This window comes from Pleurodeles waltl, unplaced genomic scaffold (genome assembly GCF_031143425.1).
Source record: "Pleurodeles waltl isolate 20211129_DDA unplaced genomic scaffold, aPleWal1.hap1.20221129 scaffold_86, whole genome shotgun sequence".
In the NCBI taxonomy this organism is placed as follows: domain Eukaryota; kingdom Metazoa; phylum Chordata; class Amphibia; order Caudata; family Salamandridae; genus Pleurodeles; species Pleurodeles waltl.
Window position 1 is genome coordinate 700415 of NW_027150400.1, and position 22439 is coordinate 722853.

The 22439-nt window shown below is 48.7% G+C and overlaps 7 non-coding genes across 7 annotated transcripts; all 7 read left to right on the forward strand.

Moving 5' to 3' along the window:
• Positions 1–1630: 1630 nt before the first annotated feature.
• On the forward strand, positions 1631–1702 carry TRNAE-CUC (transfer RNA glutamic acid (anticodon CUC)). Its single transcript has one exon. It is a non-coding gene; the product is annotated as a tRNA-Glu (tRNA).
• A 3106-nt stretch (positions 1703–4808) lies between these two features.
• TRNAE-CUC (transfer RNA glutamic acid (anticodon CUC)) lies at positions 4809–4880 on the forward strand. The gene has a single exon. It is a non-coding gene; the product is annotated as a tRNA-Glu (tRNA).
• A 3117-nt stretch (positions 4881–7997) lies between these two features.
• TRNAE-CUC (transfer RNA glutamic acid (anticodon CUC)) lies at positions 7998–8069 on the forward strand. Its single transcript has one exon. It is a non-coding gene; the product is annotated as a tRNA-Glu (tRNA).
• A 3117-nt stretch (positions 8070–11186) lies between these two features.
• On the forward strand, positions 11187–11258 carry TRNAE-CUC (transfer RNA glutamic acid (anticodon CUC)). Its single transcript has one exon. It is a non-coding gene; the product is annotated as a tRNA-Glu (tRNA).
• Positions 11259–14367: 3109 nt separating this feature from the next.
• TRNAE-CUC (transfer RNA glutamic acid (anticodon CUC)) lies at positions 14368–14439 on the forward strand. Its single transcript has one exon. It is a non-coding gene; the product is annotated as a tRNA-Glu (tRNA).
• Positions 14440–17555: 3116 nt separating this feature from the next.
• Positions 17556–17627, forward strand: TRNAE-CUC (transfer RNA glutamic acid (anticodon CUC)). Its single transcript has one exon. It is a non-coding gene; the product is annotated as a tRNA-Glu (tRNA).
• Positions 17628–20733: 3106 nt separating this feature from the next.
• TRNAE-CUC (transfer RNA glutamic acid (anticodon CUC)) lies at positions 20734–20805 on the forward strand. Its single transcript has one exon. It is a non-coding gene; the product is annotated as a tRNA-Glu (tRNA).
• Positions 20806–22439: the final 1634 nt, after the last annotated feature.

A 22439-nucleotide genomic window follows, 5' to 3' on the forward strand; every position in this document is an offset into this window, starting at 1 on the left:
GGATAGTCAAGCAGCTATCCAGCTCTTTAAAACAAATCTAATCTATGTGAGAGGGGCTATGGATAGATGAGGGGCACATTTGGCGGGTGGCAGTGAGTGAATCCGAGTAGGTGGTGATGGAGTGAAGGGGGTTGGGGGGTGCCAAAAAAGACTGTCTTCCAGCCACCAGGGCTACAGCCGGCCCTGCTGCTAGCAGGCAAAAATCTGAGCTCTCTCTGGCAGGAAGATTAATGAGAAGAGTTGTGTTGCCATTTTGATTGTTGCCTGAAATCTGTAAAGGGAAGGAACTCTGCGGCAGGTTGTACTAAATGTTAAGTTGAGACTAAGCAGAGCGCCCCCGCCCCCCCCTGAGGTGGGTGCCCCCGTGCATGTGAGCGAGCAGTGCGAGTGCAACAGTTGCAGCATCCTTAAGCCAGCTCTGCCCCCCGTGTGGGTGGGAAGGAAGTGAGAAATGGAAAAACTCAGACGCTTGCCACAGAGAGGGCGGGTTGGACAGAAGAAGGAGCTGCTCAGCACACACAAAAATATCTCTTCCTACTTAGTATAGTGGAGAGTGTCCCTGCCTGGGACCTGGGAGACTATGGTTCAATTCCCCCACTGGGAAACTGCCTCTTCTTTTAAAGGCTTAAACCTACATTTTCAGAGCACCATCAATCAATATTTACTTCAAATACCGTTTACAATCTCACACTCATACTACAGAGTACGCCCATTTTTCTTTCATCCACACACCTCCTCCAAATCGAAACATTTATTCATGCCATCAAGTACCTTTCAAAATCTAGCACCCACAATTTGGACCTAAGACTCTTTTTCACAACCATTTCTCCCTTTTCATTTAAACTTCCTGCCTACTTCCTTGAAAAAGGAAAGGTGGAATCAAGGATTTTTCATGAGATAAAAAGGAAAGTACTGCATGATAAAAAAAATGCATTTAAGCTATTTTGTTTTCTCACACTAAGTAAATGAAATGTTGGGGCACACTCTGAAGGAGGAATTGTTTTAGAGGAAGGTGAAACCTTTTATCTTTAGATAAAGTGTAAAGTTGTATAATTTACAGACACACTGAGAAAGGAAAACAAGCAGTGACCCGGACGTGCCCACCCACTAATCTCATCAGAGCTTCTCTAGTTGCGAGGTTCTTCCATGACTATCGACAGCAGGTCATGTGTTACACTGCATTGTGGGACTCGTAGTTCTATACACAGCATTGTAAAAGAGGAGTGCAGGTCCCAGCACCTTAAGTAAAAGCCTGCACATGTAGAGCTGGAGATGCCTGCGTTGACCTGGGAAAGCTAAGAGCTGCCCTCCTATCGGGGCTCTGAGAAGAAGCACTGATCGTCCCTTTAATTGTACTTCTGAATTTTCCTGCTAGTTAAGTGTGTAAGTGCTATTACTGCTGAAGGATGGGATGTCTTATGAGGGTGTGCTAGGTCTTGGAGAGCTGTAAAGTGTGAAGAGTTGTGAGTGCATTTGAGGTGCAGTCAATTTCTTTCTTCATGCTGTGCCTGAAAATGGTGTGTCCTTGCATGTCTGCTTTAATTTTCCTGTAATAGGAAATGGGATCCTGAGTAGCCTGCTGACCAGTTCTTGTTTCTATATTGGGTGGTGGTGGATGACCTGTGCCTGCTCCCTGGTGGTCTAGTGGTTAGGATTCGGCGCTCTCACCGCCGCGGCCCGGGTTCCATTCCCGGTCAGGGAACGCGCAGTTCCTTACACTTTTTACTTCTACACTTACATTTCTTATAGGAAACCTTTCATTTGACACTTTTCATGGATTCAAACACATTAGGAAACCTTTCAATTACAAATGCTTCATTACCACTACTTCTTCTTTAATTGACTTTTCTCACAATATCACACAGCTTTCTCACAGCTCTTTTTTTCACTCCAAATAACATCTGAAAGCACTCCATCTTGCTGTGATCAGCTGAGAGCTCCAGAGCTCTTGCTTGTCCACATAGTGACTGCAAGATGTCTCCAGGGGGCACATTTCCCTGCTGCACCAGGAATACCCTTTGTAAGTGTCAGCGCAGTGTGTATAAGATTGGGGTTGCCTCCTTTCTTAGAACCTGAATTTCACAGCTTTTCTCAATATTTTTACCAGCCTGGAATTAAACGTACAGACGAGGTAGTTCAAAAAACACAGCCAGGTGGCAGCCCTACTAAGGAGGAAGTCCTGCCCCAGGACAGCACAGACCAAACCTTCTGCCTTCTGGCTGGACTTAAAATGTCCCTTTAGCCCCTGCCCCATAAGGCCTCTGACGGCGGGCACCTGCCTCAGGTGACTTCGGTCAGAAGGCCACTCCTTACTTCAGGCGCCAGCTGTCCCTTCAGGAGCCTCAGGGGAGGATAGCCTTGGCCGCGCCACACGCTGACCTTGACGGCAAGCGCTCGCATGGATGTCACCTAGGGGTCACCAGGGGTCGCAAGGGGCAAGCCAGATGTCGCAGCGGGCCCCTCCCCCATATGGCCTCTGACAGCGGGCCCCTACCTCAGTTGGCGCCAGTCAGAACGCCACTCCTTCTTTAAGGTGGCAGCTGTCCCTTCAGGAGACCTCAGATAGGATAGCCTGGGCCGAGCCACACACTGACCTTGCTGACCTCGACAGTAGGCACTTACATGGCTGTCATTTAGGGTTCTCCAGGGGTTGCATGGGGCAAGCCAGGAGTTGCAGCGGGTCCCTGCCCCATAAGGCCTCTGACAGTGGGCCCCTGCCTCAGGTGACTTCAGTCAGAAGGCCACTCCTTCATTAAGGGAGCAGCTGTCTCTCCCGGAGTCCTCAAATAGGATAGCCTTGGCCACGTCACACACTGACCTCAACGGCATGACAATTTCATGGCGATGCAAAACTGCCACTCAGGGCCGGGTTTAGGGAGGTGCGAGCAGTGCGCCCGCACCGGGTGCTGACCAGGATTGGAGTTGCTGACCTCGGGGGGCGCTGTGTTTAGCAATAACTTACGAAACTTGCGATTTAAAAGCTCATGCTGGAAAGTTCCTTGTGTGTCCAAACTACAGAAAGCAAATAAAATGCCAAGATACCTCTTGTGATTACCGTTCCTGCTAGGGAGAGAGTTGGTGGTTTTGTCCAGAGGCAGCTTTGACTAGATATAAAATAGCGTAGAGGGTTCATGTGCCTGACGCAAAGAACAGAACCATATCTAATGTGGACAGCTGTCTGGATAGTCAAGCAGCTATCCAGCTCTTTAAAACAAATCTAATCTATGTGAGAGGGGCTATGGATAGATGAGGGGCACATTTGGCGGGTGGCAGTGAGTGAATCCGAGTAGGTGGTGATGGAGTGAAGGGGGTTGGGGGGTGCCAAAAAAGACTGTCTTCCAGCCACCAGGGCTACAGCCGGCCCTGCTGCTAGCAGGCAAAAATCTGAGCTCTCTCTGGCAGGAAGATTAATGAGAAGAGTTGTGTTGCCATTTTGATTGTTGCCTGAAATCTGTAAAGGGAAGGAACTCTGCAGCAGGTTGTATTAAATGTTAAGTTGAGACTAAGCAGAGCGCCCCCCCCCCCCTGAGGTGGGTGCCCCCGTGCATGTGAGCGAGCAGTGCGAGTGCAACAGTTGCAGCATCCTTAAGCCAGCTCTGCCCCCCGTGTGGGTGGGAAGGAAGTGAGAAATGGAAAAACTCAGACGCTTGGCACACAGAGGGCGGGTTGGACAGAAGAAGGAGCTGCTCAGCACACACAAAAATATCTCTTCCTACTTAGTATAGTGGAGAGTGTCCCTGCCTGGGACCTGGGAGACTGGGGTTCAATTCCCCCACTGGGAAACTGCCTCTTCTTTTAAAGGCTTAAACCTACATTTTCAGAGCACCATCAATCAATATTTACTTCAAATACCGTTTACAATCTCACACTCATACTACAGAGTACGCCCATTTTTCTTTCATCCACACACCTCCTCCAAATCGAAACATTTATTCATGCCATCAAGTACCTTTCAAAATCTAGCACCCACAATTTGGACCTAAGACTCTTTTTCACAACCATTTCTCCCTTTTCATTTAAACTTCCTGCCTACTTCCTTGAAAAAGGAAAGGTGGAATCAAGGATTTTTCATGAGATAAAAAGGAAAGTACTGCATGATAAAAAAAATGCATTTAAGCTATTTTGTTTTCTCACACTAAGTAAATGAAATGTTGGGGCACACTCTGAAGGAGGAATTGTTTTAGAGGAAGGTGAAACCTTTTATCTTTAGATAAAGTGTAAAGTTGTATAATTTACAGACACACTGAGAAAGGAAAACAAGCAGTGACCCGGACGTGCCCACCCACTAATCTCATCAGAGCTTTTCTAGTTCCGAGGTTCTTCCATGACTATCGAAAGCAGGTCATGTGTTACACTGCATTGTGGGACTCGTAGTTCTATACACAGCATTGTAAAAGAGGAGTGCAGGTCCCAGCACCTTAAGTAAAAGCCTGCACATGTAGAGCTGGAGATGCCTGCGTTGACCTGGGAAAGCTAAGAGCTGCCCTCCTATCGGGGCTCTGAGAAGAAGCACTGATCGTCCCTTTAATTGTACTTCTGAATTTTCCTGCTAGTTAAGTGTGTAAGTGCTATTACTGCTGAAGGATGGGATGTCTTATGAGGGTGTGCTAGGTCTTGGAGAGCTGTAAAGTGTGAAGAGTTGTGAGTGCATTTGAGGTGCAGTCAATTTCTTTCTTCATGCTGTGCCTGAAAATGGTGTGTCCTTGCATGTCTGCTTTAATTTTCCTGTAATAGGAAATGGGATCCTGAGTAGCCTGCTGACCAGTTCTTGTTTCTATATTGGGTGGTGGTGGATGACCTGTGCCTGCTCCCTGGTGGTCTAGTGGTTAGGATTCGGCGCTCTCACCGCAGCGGCCCGGGTTCCATTCCCGGTCAGGGAACGCGCAGTTCCTTACACTTTTTACTTCTACACTTACATTTCTTATAGGAAACCATTCATTTGACACTTTTCATGGATTCAAACACATTAGGAAACCTTTCAATTACAAATGCTTCATTACCACTAGTTCTTCTTTAATTGACTTTTCTCACAATATCACACAGCTTTCTCACAGCTCTTTTTTTCACTCCAAATAACATCTGAAAGCACTCCATCTTGCTGTGATCAGCTGAGAGCTCCAGAGCTCCAGAGCTCTTGCTTGTCCACATAGTGACTGCAAGATGTCTCCAGGGGGCACATTTCCCTGCTGCACCAGGAATACCCTTTGTAAGTGTCAGCGCAGTGTGTATAAGATTGGGGTTGCCTCCTTTCTTAGAACCTGAATTTCACAGCTTTTCTCAATATTTTTACCAGCCTGGAATTAAACGTACAGACGAGGTAGTTCAAAAAACACAGCCAGGTGGCAGCCCTACTAAGGAGGAAGTCCTGCCCCAGGACAGCACAGACCAAACCTTCTGCCTTCTGGCTGGACTTAAAATGTCCCTTTAGCCCCTGCCCCATAAGGCCTCTGACGGCGGGCACCTGCCTCAGGTGACTTCGGTCAGAAGGCCACTCCTTACTTCAGGCGCCAGCTGTCCCTTCAGGAGCCTCAGGGGAGGATAGCCTTGGCCGCGCCACACGCTGACCTTGACGGCAAGCGCTCGCATGGATGTCACCTAGGGGTCACCAGGGGTCGCAAGGGGCAAGCCAGATGTCGCAGCGGGCCCCTCCCCCATATGGCCTCTGACAGCGGGCCCCTACCTCAGTTGGCGCCAGTCAGAACGCCACTCCTTCTTTAAGGTGGCAGCTGTCCCTTCAGGAGACCTCAGATAGGATAGCCTGGGCCGAGCCACACACTGACCTTGCTGACCTCGACAGTAGGCACTTACATGGCTGTCATTTAGGGTTCTCCAGGGGTTGCATGGGGCAAGCCAGGAGTTGCAGCGGGTCCCTGCCCCATAAGGCCTCTGACAGTGGGCCCCTGCCTCAGGTGACTTCAGTCAGAAGGCCACTCCTTCATTAAGGGAGCAGCTGTCTCTCCCGGAGTCCTCAAATAGGATAGCCTTGGCCACGTCACACACTGACCTCAACGGCATGACAATTTCATGGCGATGCAAAACTGCCACTCAGGGCCGGGTTTAGGGAGGTGCGAGCAGTGCGGCCGCACCGGGTGCTGACCAGGATTGGAGTTGCTGACCTCGGGGGGCGCTGTGTTTAGCAATAACTTACGAAACTTGCGATTTAAAAGCTCATGCTGGAAAGTTCCTTGTGTGTCCAAACTACAGAAAGCAAATAAAATGCCAAGATACCTCTTGTGATTACCGTTCCTGCTAGGGAGAGAGTTGGTGGTTTTGTCCAGAGGCAGCTTTGACTAGATATAAAATAGCGTAGAGGGTTCATGTGCCTGACGCAAAGAACAGAACCATATCTAATGTGGACAGCTGTCTGGATAGTCAAGCAGCTATCCAGCTCTTTAAAACAAATCTAATCTATGTGAGAGGGGCTATGGATAGATGAGGGGCACATTTGGCGGGTGGCAGTGAGTGAATCCGAGTAGGTGGTGATGGAGTGAAGGGGGTTGGGGGGTGCCAAAAAAGACTGTCTTCCAGCCACCAGGGCTACAGCCGGCCCTGCTGCTAGCAGGCAAAAATCTGAGCTCTCTCTGGCAGGAAGATTAATGAGAAGAGTTGTGTTGCCATTTTGATTGTTGCCTGAAATCTGTAAAGGGAAGGAACTCTGCGGCAGGTTGTACTAAATGTTAAGTTGAGACTAAGCAGAGCGCCCCCGCCCCCCCCCTGAGGTGGGTGCCCCCGTGCATGTGAGCGAGCAGTGCGAGTGCAACAGTTGCAGCATCCTTAAGCCAGCTCTGCCCCCCGTGTGGGTGGGAAGGAAGTGAGAAATGGAAAAACTCAGACGCTTGCCACAGAGAGGGCGGGTTGGACAGAAGAAGGAGCTGCTCAGCACACACAAAAATATCTCTTCCTACTTAGTATAGTGGAGAGTGTCCCTGCCTGGGACCTGGGAGACTATGGTTCAATTCCCCAACTGGGAAACTGCCTCTTCTTTTAAAGGCTTAAACCTACATTTTCAGAGCACCATCAATCAATATTTACTTCAAATACCGTTTACAATCTCACACTCATACTACAGAGTACGCCCATTTTTCTTTCATCCACACACCTCCTCCAAATCGAAACATTTATTCATGCCATCAAGTACCTTTCAAAATCTAGCACCCACAATTTGGACCTAAGACTCTTTTTCACAACCATTTCTCCCTTTTCATTTAAACTTCCTGCCTACTTCCTTGAAAAAGGAAAGGTGGAATCAAGGATTTTTCATGAGATAAAAAGGAAAGTACTGCATGATAAAAAAAATGCATTTAAGCTATTTTGTTTTCTCACACTAAGTAAATGAAATGTTGGGGCACACTCTGAAGGAGGAATTGTTTTATAGGAAGGTGAAACCTTTTATCTTTAGATAAAGTGTAAAGTTGTATAATTTACAGACACACTGAGAAAGGAAAACAAGCAGTGACCCGGACGTGCCCACCCACTAATCTCATCAAAGCTTTTCTAGTTCTGAGGTTCTTCCATGACTATCGAAAGCAGGTCATGTGTTACACTGCATTGTGGGACTCGTAGTTCTATACACAGCATTGTAAAAGAGGAGTGCAGGTCCCAGCACCTTAAGTAAAAGCCTGCACATGTAGAGCTGGAGATGCCTGCGTTGACCTGGGAAAGCTAAGAGCTGCCCTCCTATCGGGGCTCTGAGAAGAAGCACTGATCGTCCCTTTAATTGTACTTCTGAATTTTCCTGCTAGTTAAGTGTGTAAGTGCTATTACTGCTGAAGGATGGGATGTCTTATGAGGGTGTGCTAGGTCTTGGAGAGCTGTAAAGTGTGAAGAGTTGTGAGTGCATTTGAGGTGCAGTCAATTTCTTTCTTCATGCTGTGCCTGAAAATGGTGTGTCCTTGCATGTCTGCTTTAATTTTCCTGTAATAGGAAATGGGATCCCGAGTAGCCTGCTGACCAGTTCTTGTTTCTATATTGGGTGGTGGTGGACGAACTGTGCCTGCTCCCTGGTGGTCTAGTGGTTAGGATTCGGCGCTCTCACCGCCGCGGCCCGGGTTCTATTCCCGGTCAGGGAACGCGCAATTCCTTACACTTTTTACTTCTACACTTACATTTCTTATAGGAAACCTTTCATTTTTCACTTTTCATGGATTCAAACACATTAGGAAACCTTTCAATTACAAATGCTTCATTAACACTACTTCTTCTTTTATTGACTTTTCTCACAATATCACACAGCTTTCTCACAGCTCTTTTTTTCACTCCAAATAACATCTGAAAGCACTCCATCTTGCTGTGATCAGCTGAGAGCTCCAGAGCTCCAGAGCTCTTGCTTGTCCACATAGTGACTGCAAGATGTCTCCAGGGGGCACATTTCCCTGCTGCACCAGGAATACCCTTTGTAAGTGTCAGCGCAGTGTGTATAAGATTGGGGTTGCCTCCTTTCTTAGAACCTGAATTTCACAGCTTTTCTCAATATTTTTACCAGCCTGGAATTAAACGTACAGACGAGGTAGTTCAAAAAACACAGCCAGGTGGCAGCCCTACTAAGGAGGAAGTCCTGCCCCAGGACAGCACAGACCAAACCTTCTGCCTTCTGGCTGGACTTAAAATGTCCCTTTAGCCCCTGCCCCATAAGGCCTCTGACGGCGGGCACCTGCCTCAGGTGACTTCGGTCAGAAGGCCACTCCTTACTTCAGGCGCCAGCTGTCCCTTCAGGAGCCTCAGGGGAGGATAGCCTTGGCCGCGCCACACGCTGACCTTGACGGCAAGCGCTTGCATGGATGTCACCTAGGGGTCACCAGGGGTCGCAAGGGGCAAGCCAGATGTCGCAGCGGGCCCCTCCCCCATATGGCCTCTGACAACGGGCCCCTACCTCAGTTGGCGCCAGTCAGAACGCCACTCCTTCTTTAACGTGGCAGCTGTCCCTTCAGGAGACCTCAGATAGGATAGCCTGGGCCGAGCCACACACTGACCTTGCTGACCTCGACAGTAGGCGCTTACATGGATGTCATTTAGGGTTCTCCAGGGGTTGCATGAGGCAAGCCAGGAGTTGCAGCGGGTCCCTGCCCCATAAGGCCTCTGACAGTGGGCCCCTGCCTCAGGTAACTTCAGTCAGAAGGCCACTCCTTCATTAAGGGAGCAGCTGTCTCTCCCGGAGTCCTCAAATAGGATAGCCTTGGCCACGTCACACACTGACCTCAACGGCATGACAATTTCATGGCGATGCAAAACTGCCACTCAGGGCCGGGTTTAGGGAGGTGCGAGCAGTGCGGCCGCACCGGGTGCTGACCAGGATTGGAGTTGCTGACCTCGGGGGGCGCTGTGTTTAGCAATAACTTACGAAACTTGCGATTTAAAAGCTCATGCTGGAAAGTTCCTTGTGTGTCCAAACTACAGAAAGCAAATAAAATGCCAAGATACCTCTTGTGATTACCGTTCCTGCTAGGGAGAGAGTTGGTGGTTTTGTCCAGAGGCAGCTTTGACTAGATATAAAATAGCGTAGAGGGTTCATGTGCCTGACGCAAAGAACAGAACCATATCTAATGTGGACAGCTGTCTGGATAGTCAAGCAGCTATCCAGCTCTTTAAAACAAATCTAATCTATGTGAGAGGGGCTATGGATAGATGAGGGGCACATTTGGCGGGTGGCAGTGAGTGAATCCGAGTAGGTGGTGATGGAGTGAAGGGGGTTGGGGGGTGCCAAAAAAGACTGTCTTCCAGCCACCAGGGCTACAGCCGGCCCTGCTGCTAGCAGGCAAAAATCTGAGCTCTCTCTGGCAGGAAGATTAATGAGAAGAGTTGTGTTGCCATTTTGATTGTTGCCTGAAATCTGTAAAGGGAAGGAACTCTGCGGCAGGTTGTACTAAATGTTAAGTTGAGACTAAGCAGAGCGCCCCCGCCCCCCCCCTGAGGTGGGTGCCCCCGTGCATGTGAGCGAGCAGTGCGAGTGCAACAGTTGCAGCATCCTTAAGCCAGCTCTGCCCCCCGTGTGGGTGGGAAGGAAGTGAGAAATGGAAAAACTCAGACGCTTGCCACAGAGAGGGCGGGTTGGACAGAAGAAGGAGCTGCTCAGCACACACAAAAATATCTCTTCCTACTTAGTATAGTGGAGAGTGTCCCTGCCTGGGACCTGGGAGACTATGGTTCAATTCCCCAACTGGGAAACTGCCTCTTCTTTTAAAGGCTTAAACCTACATTTTCAGAGCACCATCAATCAATATTTACTTCAAATACCGTTTACAATCTCACACTCATACTACAGAGTACGCCCATTTTTCTTTCATCCACACACCTCCTCCAAATCGAAACATTTATTCATGCCATCAAGTACCTTTCAAAATCTAGCACCCACAATTTGGACCTAAGACTCTTTTTCACAACCATTTCTCCCTTTTCATTTCAACTTCCTGCCTACTTCCTTGAAAAAGGAAAGGTGGAATCAAGGATTTTTCATGAGATAAAAAGGAAAGTACTGCATGATAAAAAAAATGCATTTAAGCTATTTTGTTTTCTCACACTAAGTAAATGAAATGTTGGGGCACACTCTGAAGGAGGAATTGTTTTATAGGAAGGTGAAACCTTTTATCTTTAGATAAAGTGTAAAGTTGTATAATTTACAGACACACTGAGAAAGGAAAACAAGCAGTGACCCGGACGTGCCCACCCACTAATCTCATCAAAGCTTTTCTAGTTCTGAGGTTCTTCCATGACTATCGAAAGCAGGTCATGTGTTACACTGCATTGTGGGACTCGTAGTTCTATACACAGCATTGTAAAAGAGGAGTGCAGGTCCCAGCACCTTAAGTAAAAGCCTGCACATGTAGAGCTGGAGATGCCTGCGTTGACCTGGGAAAGCTAAGAGCTGCCCTCCTATCGGGGCTCTGAGAAGAAGCACTGATCGTCCCTTTAATTGTACTTCTGAATTTTCCTGCTAGTTAAGTGTGTAAGTGCTATTACTGCTGAAGGATGGGATGTCTTATGAGGGTGTGCTAGGTCTTGGAGAGCTGTAAAGTGTGAAGAGTTGTGAGTGCATTTGAGGTGCAGTCAATTTCTTTCTTCATGCTGTGCCTGAAAATGGTGTGTCCTTGCATGTCTGCTTTAATTTTCCTGTAATAGGAAATGGGATCCCGAGTAGCCTGCTGACCAGTTCTTGTTTCTATATTGGGTGGTGGTGGACGAACTGTGCCTGCTCCCTGGTGGTCTAGTGGTTAGGATTCGGCGCTCTCACCGCCGCGGCCCGGGTTCGATTCCCGGTCAGGGAACGCGCAATTCCTTACACTTTTTACTTCTACACTTACATTTCTTATAGGAAACCTTTCATTTTACACTTTTCATGGATTCAAACACATTAGGAAACCTTTCAATTACAAATGCTTCATTACCACTACTTCTTCTTTAATTGACTTTTCTCACAATATCACACAGCTTTCTCACAGCTCTTTTTTTCACTCCAAATAACATCTGAAAGCACTCCATCTTGCTGTGATCAGCTGAGAGCTCCAGAGCTCTTGCTTGTCCACATAGTGACTGCAAGATGTCTCCAGGGGGCACATTTCCCTGCTGCACCAGGAATACCCTTTGTAAGTGTCAGCGCAGTGTGTATAAGATTGGGGTTGCCTCCTTTCTTAGAACCTGAATTTCACAGCTTTTCTCAATATTTTTACCAGCCTGGAATTAAACGTACAGACGAGGTAGTTCAAAAAACACAGCCAGGTGGCAGCCCTACTAAGGAGGAAGTCCTGCCCCAGGACAGCACAGACCAAACCTTCTGCCTTCTGGCTGGACTTAAAATGTCCCTTTAGCCCCTGCCCCATAAGGCCTCTGACGGCGGGCACCTGCCTCAGGTGACTTCGGTCAGAAGGCCACTCCTTACTTCAGGCGCCAGCTGTCCCTTCAGGAGCCTCAGGGGAGGATAGCCTTGGCCGCGCCACACGCTGACCTTGACGGCAAGCGCTCGCATGGATGTCACCTAGGGGTCACCAGGGGTCGCAAGGGGCAAGCCAGATGTCGCAGCGGGCCCCTCCCCCATATGGCCTCTGACAGCGGGCCCCTACCTCAGTTGGCGCCAGTCAGAACGCCACTCCTTCTTTAAGGTGGCAGCTGTCCCTTCAGGAGACCTCAGATAGGATAGCCTGGGCCGAGCCACACACTGACCTTGCTGACCTCGACAGTAGGCACTTACATGGCTGTCATTTAGGGTTCTCCAGGGGTTGCATGGGGCAAGCCAGGAGTTGCAGCGGGTCCCTGCCCCATAAGGCCTCTGACAGTGGGCCCCTGCCTCAGGTGACTTCAGTCAGAAGGCCACTCCTTCATTAAGGGAGCAGCTGTCTCTCCCGGAGTCCTCAAATAGGATAGCCTTGGCCACGTCACACACTGACCTCAACGGCATGACAATTTCATGGCGATGCAAAACTGCCACTCAGGGCCGGGTTTAGGGAGGTGCGAGCAGTGCGGCCGCACCGGGTGCTGACCAGGATTGGAGTTGCTGACCTCGGGGGGCGCTGTGTTTAGCAATAACTTACGAAACTTGCGATTTAAAAGCTCATGCTGGAAAGTTCCTTGTGTGTCCAAACTACAGAAAGCAAATAAAATGCCAAGATACCTCTTGTGATTACCGTTCCTGCTAGGGAGAGAGTTGGTGGTTTTGTCCAGAGGCAGCTTTGACTAGATATAAAATAGCGTAGAGGGTTCATGTGCCTGACGCAAAGAACAGAACCATATCTAATGTGGACAGCTGTCTGGATAGTCAAGCAGCTATCCAGCTCTTTAAAACAAATCTAATCTATGTGAGAGGGGCTATGGATAGATGAGGGGCACATTTGGCGGGTGGCAGTGAGTGAATCCGAGTAGGTGGTGATGGAGTGAAGGGGGTTGGGGGGTGCCAAAAAAGACTGTCTTCCAGCCACCAGGGCTACAGCCGGCCCTGCTGCTAGCAGGCAAAAATCTGAGCTCTCTCTGGCAGGAAGATTAATGAGAAGAGTTGTGTTGCCATTTTGATTGTTGCCTGAAATCTGTAAAGGGAAGGAACTCTGCGGCAGGTTGTACTAAATGTTAAGTTGAGACTAAGCAGAGCGCCCCCGCCCCCCCCCTGAGGTGGGTGCCCCCGTGCATGTGAGCGAGCAGTGCGAGTGCAACAGTTGCAGCATCCTTAAGCCAGCTCTGCCCCCCGTGTGGGTGGGAAGGAAGTGAGAAATGGAAAAACTCAGACGCTTGCCACAGAGAGGGCGGGTTGGACAGAAGAAGGAGCTGCTCAGCACACACAAAAATATCTCTTCCTACTTAGTATAGTGGAGAGTGTCCCTGCCTGGGACCTGGGAGACTATGGTTCAATTCCCCAACTGGGAAACTGCCTCTTCTTTTAAAGGCTTAAACCTACATTTTCAGAGCACCATCAATCAATATTTACTTCAAATACCGTTTACAATCTCACACTCATACTACAGAGTACGCCCATTTTTCTTTCATCCACACACCTCCTCCAAATCGAAACATTTATTCATGCCATCAAGTACCTTTCAAAATCTAGCACCCACAATTTGGACCTAAGACTCTTTTTCACAACCATTTCTCCCTTTTCATTTAAACTTCCTGCCTACTTCCTTGAAAAAGGAAAGGTGGAATCAAGGATTTTTCATGAGATAAAAAGGAAAGTACTGCATGATAAAAAAAATGCATTTAAGCTATTTTGTTTTCTCACACTAAGTAAATGAAATGTTGGGGCACACTCTGAAGGAGGAATTGTTTTATAGGAAGGTGAAACCTTTTATCTTTAGATAAAGTGTAAAGTTGTATAATTTACAGACACACTGAGAAAGGAAAACAAGCAGTGACCCGGACGTGCCCACCCACTAATCTCATCAAAGCTTTTCTAGTTCTGAGGTTCTTCCATGACTATCGAAAGCAGGTCATGTGTTACACTGCATTGTGGGACTCGTAGTTCTATACACAGCATTGTAAAAGAGGAGTGCAGGTCCCAGCACCTTAAGTAAAAGCCTGCACATGTAGAGCTGGAGATGCCTGCGTTGACCTGGGAAAGCTAAGAGCTGCCCTCCTATCGGGGCTCTGAGAAGAAGCACTGATCGTCCCTTTAATTGTACTTCTGAATTTTCCTGCTAGTTAAGTGTGTAAGTGCTATTACTGCTGAAGGATGGGATGTCTTATGAGGGTGTGCTAGGTCTTGGAGAGCTGTAAAGTGTGAAGAGTTGTGAGTGCATTTGAGGTGCAGTCAATTTCTTTCTTCATGCTGTGCCTGAAAATGGTGTGTCCTTGCATGTCTGCTTTAATTTTCCTGTAATAGGAAATGGGATCCCGAGTAGCCTGCTGACCAGTTCTTGTTTCTATATTGGGTGGTGGTGGACGAACTGTGCCTGCTCCCTGGTGGTCTAGTGGTTAGGATTCGGCGCTCTCACCGCCGCGGCCCGGGTTCGATTCCCGGTCAGGGAACGCGCAATTCCTTACACTTTTTACTTCTACACTTACATTTCTTATAGGAAACCTTTCATTTTACACTTTTCATGGATTCAAACACATTAGGAAAGCTTTCAATTACAAATGCTTCATTAACACTACTTCTTCTTTTATTGACTTTTCTCACAATATCACACAGCTTTCTCACAGCTCTTTTTTTCACTCCAAATAACATCTGAAAGCACTCCATCTTGCTGTGATCAGCTGAGAGCTCCAGAGCTCCAGAGCTCTTGCTTGTCCACATAGTGACTGCAAGATGTCTCCAGGGGGCACATTTCCCTGCTGCACCAGGAATACCCTTTGTAAGTGTCAGCGCAGTGTGTATAAGATTGGGGTTGCCTCCTTTCTTAGAACCTGAATTTCACAGCTTTTCTCAATATTTTTACCAGCCTGGAATTAAACGTACAGACGAGGTAGTTCAAAAAACACAGCCAGGTGGCAGCCCTACTAAGGAGGAAGTCCTGCCCCAGGACAGCACAGACCAAACCTTCTGCCTTCTGGCTGGACTTAAAATGTCCCTTTAGCCCCTGCCCCATAAGGCCTCTGACGGCGGGCACCTGCCTCAGGTGACTTCGGTCAGAAGGCCACTCCTTACTTCAGGCGCCAGCTGTCCCTTCAGGAGCCTCAGGGGAGGATAGCCTTGGCCGCGCCACACGCTGACCTTGACGGCAAGCGCTTGCATGGATGTCACCTAGGGGTCACCAGGGGTCGCAAGGGGCAAGCCAGATGTCGCAGCGGGCCCCTCCCCCATATGGCCTCTGACAACGGGCCCCTACCTCAGTTGGCGCCAGTCAGAACGCCACTCCTTCTTTAACGTGGCAGCTGTCCCTTCAGGAGACCTCAGATAGGATAGCCTGGGCCGAGCCACACACTGACCTTGCTGACCTCGACAGTAGGCGCTTACATGGATGTCATTTAGGGTTCTCCAGGGGTTGCATGGGGCAAGCCAGGAGTTGCAGCGGGTCCCTGCCCCATAAGGCCTCTGACAGTGGGCCCCTGCCTCAGGTAACTTCAGTCAGAAGGCCACTCCTTCATTAAGGGAGCAGCTGTCTCTCCCGGAGTCCTCAAATAGGATAGCCTTGGCCACGTCACACACTGACCTCAACGGCATGACAATTTCATGGCGATGCAAAACTGCCACTCAGGGCCGGGTTTAGGGAGGTGCGAGCAGTGCGGCCGCACCGGGTGCTGACCAGGATTGGAGTTGCTGACCTCGGGGGGCGCTGTGTTTAGCAATAACTTACGAAACTTGCGATTTAAAAGCTCATGCTGGAAAGTTCCTTGTGTGTCCAAACTACAGAAAGCAAATAAAATGCCAAGATACCTCTTGTGATTACCGTTCCTGCTAGGGAGAGAGTTGGTGGTTTTGTCCAGAGGCAGCTTTGACTAGATATAAAATAGCGTAGAGGGTTCATGTGCCTGACGCAAAGAACAGAACCATATCTAATGTGGACAGCTGTCTGGATAGTCAAGCAGCTATCCAGCTCTTTAAAACAAATCTAATCTATGTGAGAGGGGCTATGGATAGATGAGGGGCACATTTGGCGGGTGGCAGTGAGTGAATCCGAGTAGGTGGTGATGGAGTGAAGGGGGTTGGGGGGTGCCAAAAAAGACTGTCTTCCAGCCACCAGGGCTACAGCCGGCCCTGCTGCTAGCAGGCAAAAATCTGAGCTCTCTCTGGCAGGAAGATTAATGAGAAGAGTTGTGTTGCCATTTTGATTGTTGCCTGAAATCTGTAAAGGGAAGGAACTCTGCGGCAGGTTGTACTAAATGTTAAGTTGAGACTAAGCAGAGCGCCCCCGCCCCCCCCTGAGGTGGGTGCCCCCGTGCATGTGAGCGAGCAGTGCGAGTGCAACAGTTGCAGCATCCTTAAGCCAGCTCTGCCCCCCGTGTGGGTGGGAAGGAAGTGAGAAATGGAAAAACTCAGACGCTTGCCACAGAGAGGGCGGGTTGGACAGAAGAAGGAGCTGCTCAGCACACACAAAAATATCTCTTCCTACTTAGTATAGTGGAGAGTGTCCCTGCCTGGGACCTGGGAGACTATGGTTCAATTCCCCCACTGGGAAACTGCCTCTTCTTTTAAAGGCTTAAACCTACATTTTCAGAGCACCATCAATCAATATTTACTTCAAATACCGTTTACAATCTCACACTCATACTACAGAGTACGCCCATTTTTCTTTCATCCACACACCTCCTCCAAATCGAAACATTTATTCATGCCATCAAGTACCTTTCAAAATCTAGCACCCACAATTTGGACCTAAGACTCTTTTTCACAACCATTTCTCCCTTTTCATTTAAACTTCCTGCCTACTTCCTTGAAAAAGGAAAGGTGGAATCAAGGATTTTTCATGAGATAAAAAGGAAAGTACTGCATGATAAAAAAAATGCATTTAAGCTATTTTGTTTTCTCACACTAAGTAAATGAAATGTTGGGGCACACTCTGAAGGAGGAATTGTTTTAGAGGAAGGTGAAACCTTTTATCTTTAGATAAAGTGTAAAGTTGTATAATTTACAGACACACTGAGAAAGGAAAACAAGCAGTGACCCGGACGTGCCCACCCACTAATCTCATCAGAGCTTCTCTAGTTGCGAGGTTCTTCCATGACTATCGACAGCAGGTCATGTGTTACACTGCATTGTGGGACTCGTAGTTCTATACACAGCATTGTAAAAGAGGAGTGCAGGTCCCAGCACCTTAAGTAAAAGCCTGCACATGTAGAGCTGGAGATGCCTGCGTTGACCTGGGAAAGCTAAGAGCTGCCCTCCTATCGGGGCTCTGAGAAGAAGCACTGATCGTCCCTTTAATTGTACTTCTGAATTTTCCTGCTAGTTAAGTGTGTAAGTGCTATTACTGCTGAAGGATGGGATGTCTTATGAGGGTGTGCTAGGTCTTGGAGAGCTGTAAAGTGTGAAGAGTTGTGAGTGCATTTGAGGTGCAGTCAATTTCTTTCTTCATGCTGTGCCTGAAAATGGTGTGTCCTTGCATGTCTGCTTTAATTTTCCTGTAATAGGAAATGGGATCCTGAGTAGCCTGCTGACCAGTTCTTGTTTCTATATTGGGTGGTGGTGGATGACCTGTGCCTGCTCCCTGGTGGTCTAGTGGTTAGGATTCGGCGCTCTCACCGCCGCGGCCCGGGTTCCATTCCCGGTCAGGGAACGCGCAGTTCCTTACACTTTTTACTTCTACACTTACATTTCTTATAGGAAACCTTTCATTTGACACTTTTCATGGATTCAAACACATTAGGAAACCTTTCAATTACAAATGCTTCATTACCACTACTTCTTCTTTAATTGACTTTTCTCACAATATCACACAGCTTTCTCACAGCTCTTTTTTTCACTCCAAATAACATCTGAAAGCACTCCATCTTGCTGTGATCAGCTGAGAGCTCCAGAGCTCTTGCTTGTCCACATAGTGACTGCAAGATGTCTCCAGGGGGCACATTTCCCTGCTGCACCAGGAATACCCTTTGTAAGTGTCAGCGCAGTGTGTATAAGATTGGGGTTGCCTCCTTTCTTAGAACCTGAATTTCACAGCTTTTCTCAATATTTTTACCAGCCTGGAATTAAACGTACAGACGAGGTAGTTCAAAAAACACAGCCAGGTGGCAGCCCTACTAAGGAGGAAGTCCTGCCCCAGGACAGCACAGACCAAACCTTCTGCCTTCTGGCTGGACTTAAAATGTCCCTTTAGCCCCTGCCCCATAAGGCCTCTGACGGCGGGCACCTGCCTCAGGTGACTTCGGTCAGAAGGCCACTCCTTACTTCAGGCGCCAGCTGTCCCTTCAGGAGCCTCAGGGGAGGATAGCCTTGGCCGCGCCACACGCTGACCTTGACGGCAAGCGCTCGCATGGATGTCACCTAGGGGTCACCAGGGGTCGCAAGGGGCAAGCCAGATGTCGCAGCGGGCCCCTCCCCCATATGGCCTCTGACAGCGGGCCCCTACCTCAGTTGGCGCCAGTCAGAACGCCACTCCTTCTTTAAGGTGGCAGCTGTCCCTTCAGGAGACCTCAGATAGGATAGCCTGGGCCGAGCCACACACTGACCTTGCTGACCTCGACAGTAGGCACTTACATGGCTGTCATTTAGGGTTCTCCAGGGGTTGCATGGGGCAAGCCAGGAGTTGCAGCGGGTCCCTGCCCCATAAGGCCTCTGACAGTGGGCCCCTGCCTCAGGTGACTTCAGTCAGAAGGCCACTCCTTCATTAAGGGAGCAGCTGTCTCTCCCGGAGTCCTCAAATAGGATAGCCTTGGCCACGTCACACACTGACCTCAACGGCATGACAATTTCATGGCGATGCAAAACTGCCACTCAGGGCCGGGTTTAGGGAGGTGCGAGCAGTGCGCCCGCACCGGGTGCTGACCAGGATTGGAGTTGCTGACCTCGGGGGGCGCTGTGTTTAGCAATAACTTACGAAACTTGCGATTTAAAAGCTCATGCTGGAAAGTTCCTTGTGTGTCCAAACTACAGAAAGCAAATAAAATGCCAAGATACCTCTTGTGATTACCGTTCCTGCTAGGGAGAGAGTTGGTGGTTTTGTCCAGAGGCAGCTTTGACTAGATATAAAATAGCGTAGAGGGTTCATGTGCCTGACGCAAAGAACAGAACCATATCTAATGTGGACAGCTGTCTGGATAGTCAAGCAGCTATCCAGCTCTTTAAAACAAATCTAATCTATGTGAGAGGGGCTATGGATAGATGAGGGGCACATTTGGCGGGTGGCAGTGAGTGAATCCGAGTAGGTGGTGATGGAGTGAAGGGGGTTGGGGGGTGCCAAAAAAGACTGTCTTCCAGCCACCAGGGCTACAGCCGGCCCTGCTGCTAGCAGGCAAAAATCTGAGCTCTCTCTGGCAGGAAGATTAATGAGAAGAGTTGTGTTGCCATTTTGATTGTTGCCTGAAATCTGTAAAGGGAAGGAACTCTGCAGCAGGTTGTATTAAATGTTAAGTTGAGACTAAGCAGAGCGCCCCCCCCCCCCTGAGGTGGGTGCCCCCGTGCATGTGAGCGAGCAGTGCGAGTGCAACAGTTGCAGCATCCTTAAGCCAGCTCTGCCCCCCGTGTGGGTGGGAAGGAAGTGAGAAATGGAAAAACTCAGACGCTTGGCACACAGAGGGCGGGTTGGACAGAAGAAGGAGCTGCTCAGCACACACAAAAATATCTCTTCCTACTTAGTATAGTGGAGAGTGTCCCTGCCTGGGACCTGGGAGACTGGGGTTCAATTCCCCCACTGGGAAACTGCCTCTTCTTTTAAAGGCTTAAACCTACATTTTCAGAGCACCATCAATCAATATTTACTTCAAATACCGTTTACAATCTCACACTCATACTACAGAGTACGCCCATTTTTCTTTCATCCACACACCTCCTCCAAATCGAAACATTTATTCATGCCATCAAGTACCTTTCAAAATCTAGCACCCACAATTTGGACCTAAGACTCTTTTTCACAACCATTTCTCCCTTTTCATTTAAACTTCCTGCCTACTTCCTTGAAAAAGGAAAGGTGGAATCAAGGATTTTTCATGAGATAAAAAGGAAAGTACTGCATGATAAAAAAAATGCATTTAAGCTATTTTGTTTTCTCACACTAAGTAAATGAAATGTTGGGGCACACTCTGAAGGAGGAATTGTTTTAGAGGAAGGTGAAACCTTTTATCTTTAGATAAAGTGTAAAGTTGTATAATTTACAGACACACTGAGAAAGGAAAACAAGCAGTGACCCGGACGTGCCCACCCACTAATCTCATCAGAGCTTTTCTAGTTCCGAGGTTCTTCCATGACTATCGAAAGCAGGTCATGTGTTACACTGCATTGTGGGACTCGTAGTTCTATACACAGCATTGTAAAAGAGGAGTGCAGGTCCCAGCACCTTAAGTAAAAGCCTGCACATGTAGAGCTGGAGATGCCTGCGTTGACCTGGGAAAGCTAAGAGCTGCCCTCCTATCGGGGCTCTGAGAAGAAGCACTGATCGTCCCTTTAATTGTACTTCTGAATTTTCCTGCTAGTTAAGTGTGTAAGTGCTATTACTGCTGAAGGATGGGATGTCTTATGAGGGTGTGCTAGGTCTTGGAGAGCTGTAAAGTGTGAAGAGTTGTGAGTGCATTTGAGGTGCAGTCAATTTCTTTCTTCATGCTGTGCCTGAAAATGGTGTGTCCTTGCATGTCTGCTTTAATTTTCCTGTAATAGGAAATGGGATCCTGAGTAGCCTGCTGACCAGTTCTTGTTTCTATATTGGGTGGTGGTGGATGACCTGTGCCTGCTCCCTGGTGGTCTAGTGGTTAGGATTCGGCGCTCTCACCGCAGCGGCCCGGGTTCCATTCCCGGTCAGGGAACGCGCAGTTCCTTACACTTTTTACTTCTACACTTACATTTCTTATAGGAAACCATTCATTTGACACTTTTCATGGATTCAAACACATTAGGAAACCTTTCAATTACAAATGCTTCATTACCACTAGTTCTTCTTTAATTGACTTTTCTCACAATATCACACAGCTTTCTCACAGCTCTTTTTTTCACTCCAAATAACATCTGAAAGCACTCCATCTTGCTGTGATCAGCTGAGAGCTCCAGAGCTCCAGAGCTCTTGCTTGTCCACATAGTGACTGCAAGATGTCTCCAGGGGGCACATTTCCCTGCTGCACCAGGAATACCCTTTGTAAGTGTCAGCGCAGTGTGTATAAGATTGGGGTTGCCTCCTTTCTTAGAACCTGAATTTCACAGCTTTTCTCAATATTTTTACCAGCCTGGAATTAAACGTACAGACGAGGTAGTTCAAAAAACACAGCCAGGTGGCAGCCCTACTAAGGAGGAAGTCCTGCCCCAGGACAGCACAGACCAAACCTTCTGCCTTCTGGCTGGACTTAAAATGTCCCTTTAGCCCCTGCCCCATAAGGCCTCTGACGGCGGGCACCTGCCTCAGGTGACTTCGGTCAGAAGGCCACTCCTTACTTCAGGCGCCAGCTGTCCCTTCAGGAGCCTCAGGGGAGGATAGCCTTGGCCGCGCCACACGCTGACCTTGACGGCAAGCGCTCGCATGGATGTCACCTAGGGGTCACCAGGGGTCGCAAGGGGCAAGCCAGATGTCGCAGCGGGCCCCTCCCCCATATGGCCTCTGACAGCGGGCCCCTACCTCAGTTGGCGCCAGTCAGAACGCCACTCCTTCTTTAAGGTGGCAGCTGTCCCTTCAGGAGACCTCAGATAGGATAGCCTGGGCCGAGCCACACACTGACCTTGCTGACCTCGACAGTAGGCACTTACATGGCTGTCATTTAGGGTTCTCCAGGGGTTGCATGGGGCAAGCCAGGAGTTGCAGCGGGTCCCTGCCCCATAAGGCCTCTGACAGTGGGCCCCTGCCTCAGGTGACTTCAGTCAGAAGGCCACTCCTTCATTAAGGGAGCAGCTGTCTCTCCCGGAGTCCTCAAATAGGATAGCCTTGGCCACGTCACACACTGACCTCAACGGCATGACAATTTCATGGCGATGCAAAACTGCCACTCAGGGCCGGGTTTAGGGAGGTGCGAGCAGTGCGGCCGCACCGGGTGCTGACCAGGATTGGAGTTGCTGACCTCGGGGGGCGCTGTGTTTAGCAATAACTTACGAAACTTGCGATTTAAAAGCTCATGCTGGAAAGTTCCTTGTGTGTCCAAACTACAGAAAGCAAATAAAATGCCAAGATACCTCTTGTGATTACCGTTCCTGCTAGGGAGAGAGTTGGTGGTTTTGTCCAGAGGCAGCTTTGACTAGATATAAAATAGCGTAGAGGGTTCATGTGCCTGACGCAAAGAACAGAACCATATCTAATGTGGACAGCTGTCTGGATAGTCAAGCAGCTATCCAGCTCTTTAAAACAAATCTAATCTATGTGAGAGGGGCTATGGATAGATGAGGGGCACATTTGGCGGGTGGCAGTGAGTGAATCCGAGTAGGTGGTGATGGAGTGAAGGGGGTTGGGGGGTGCCAAAAA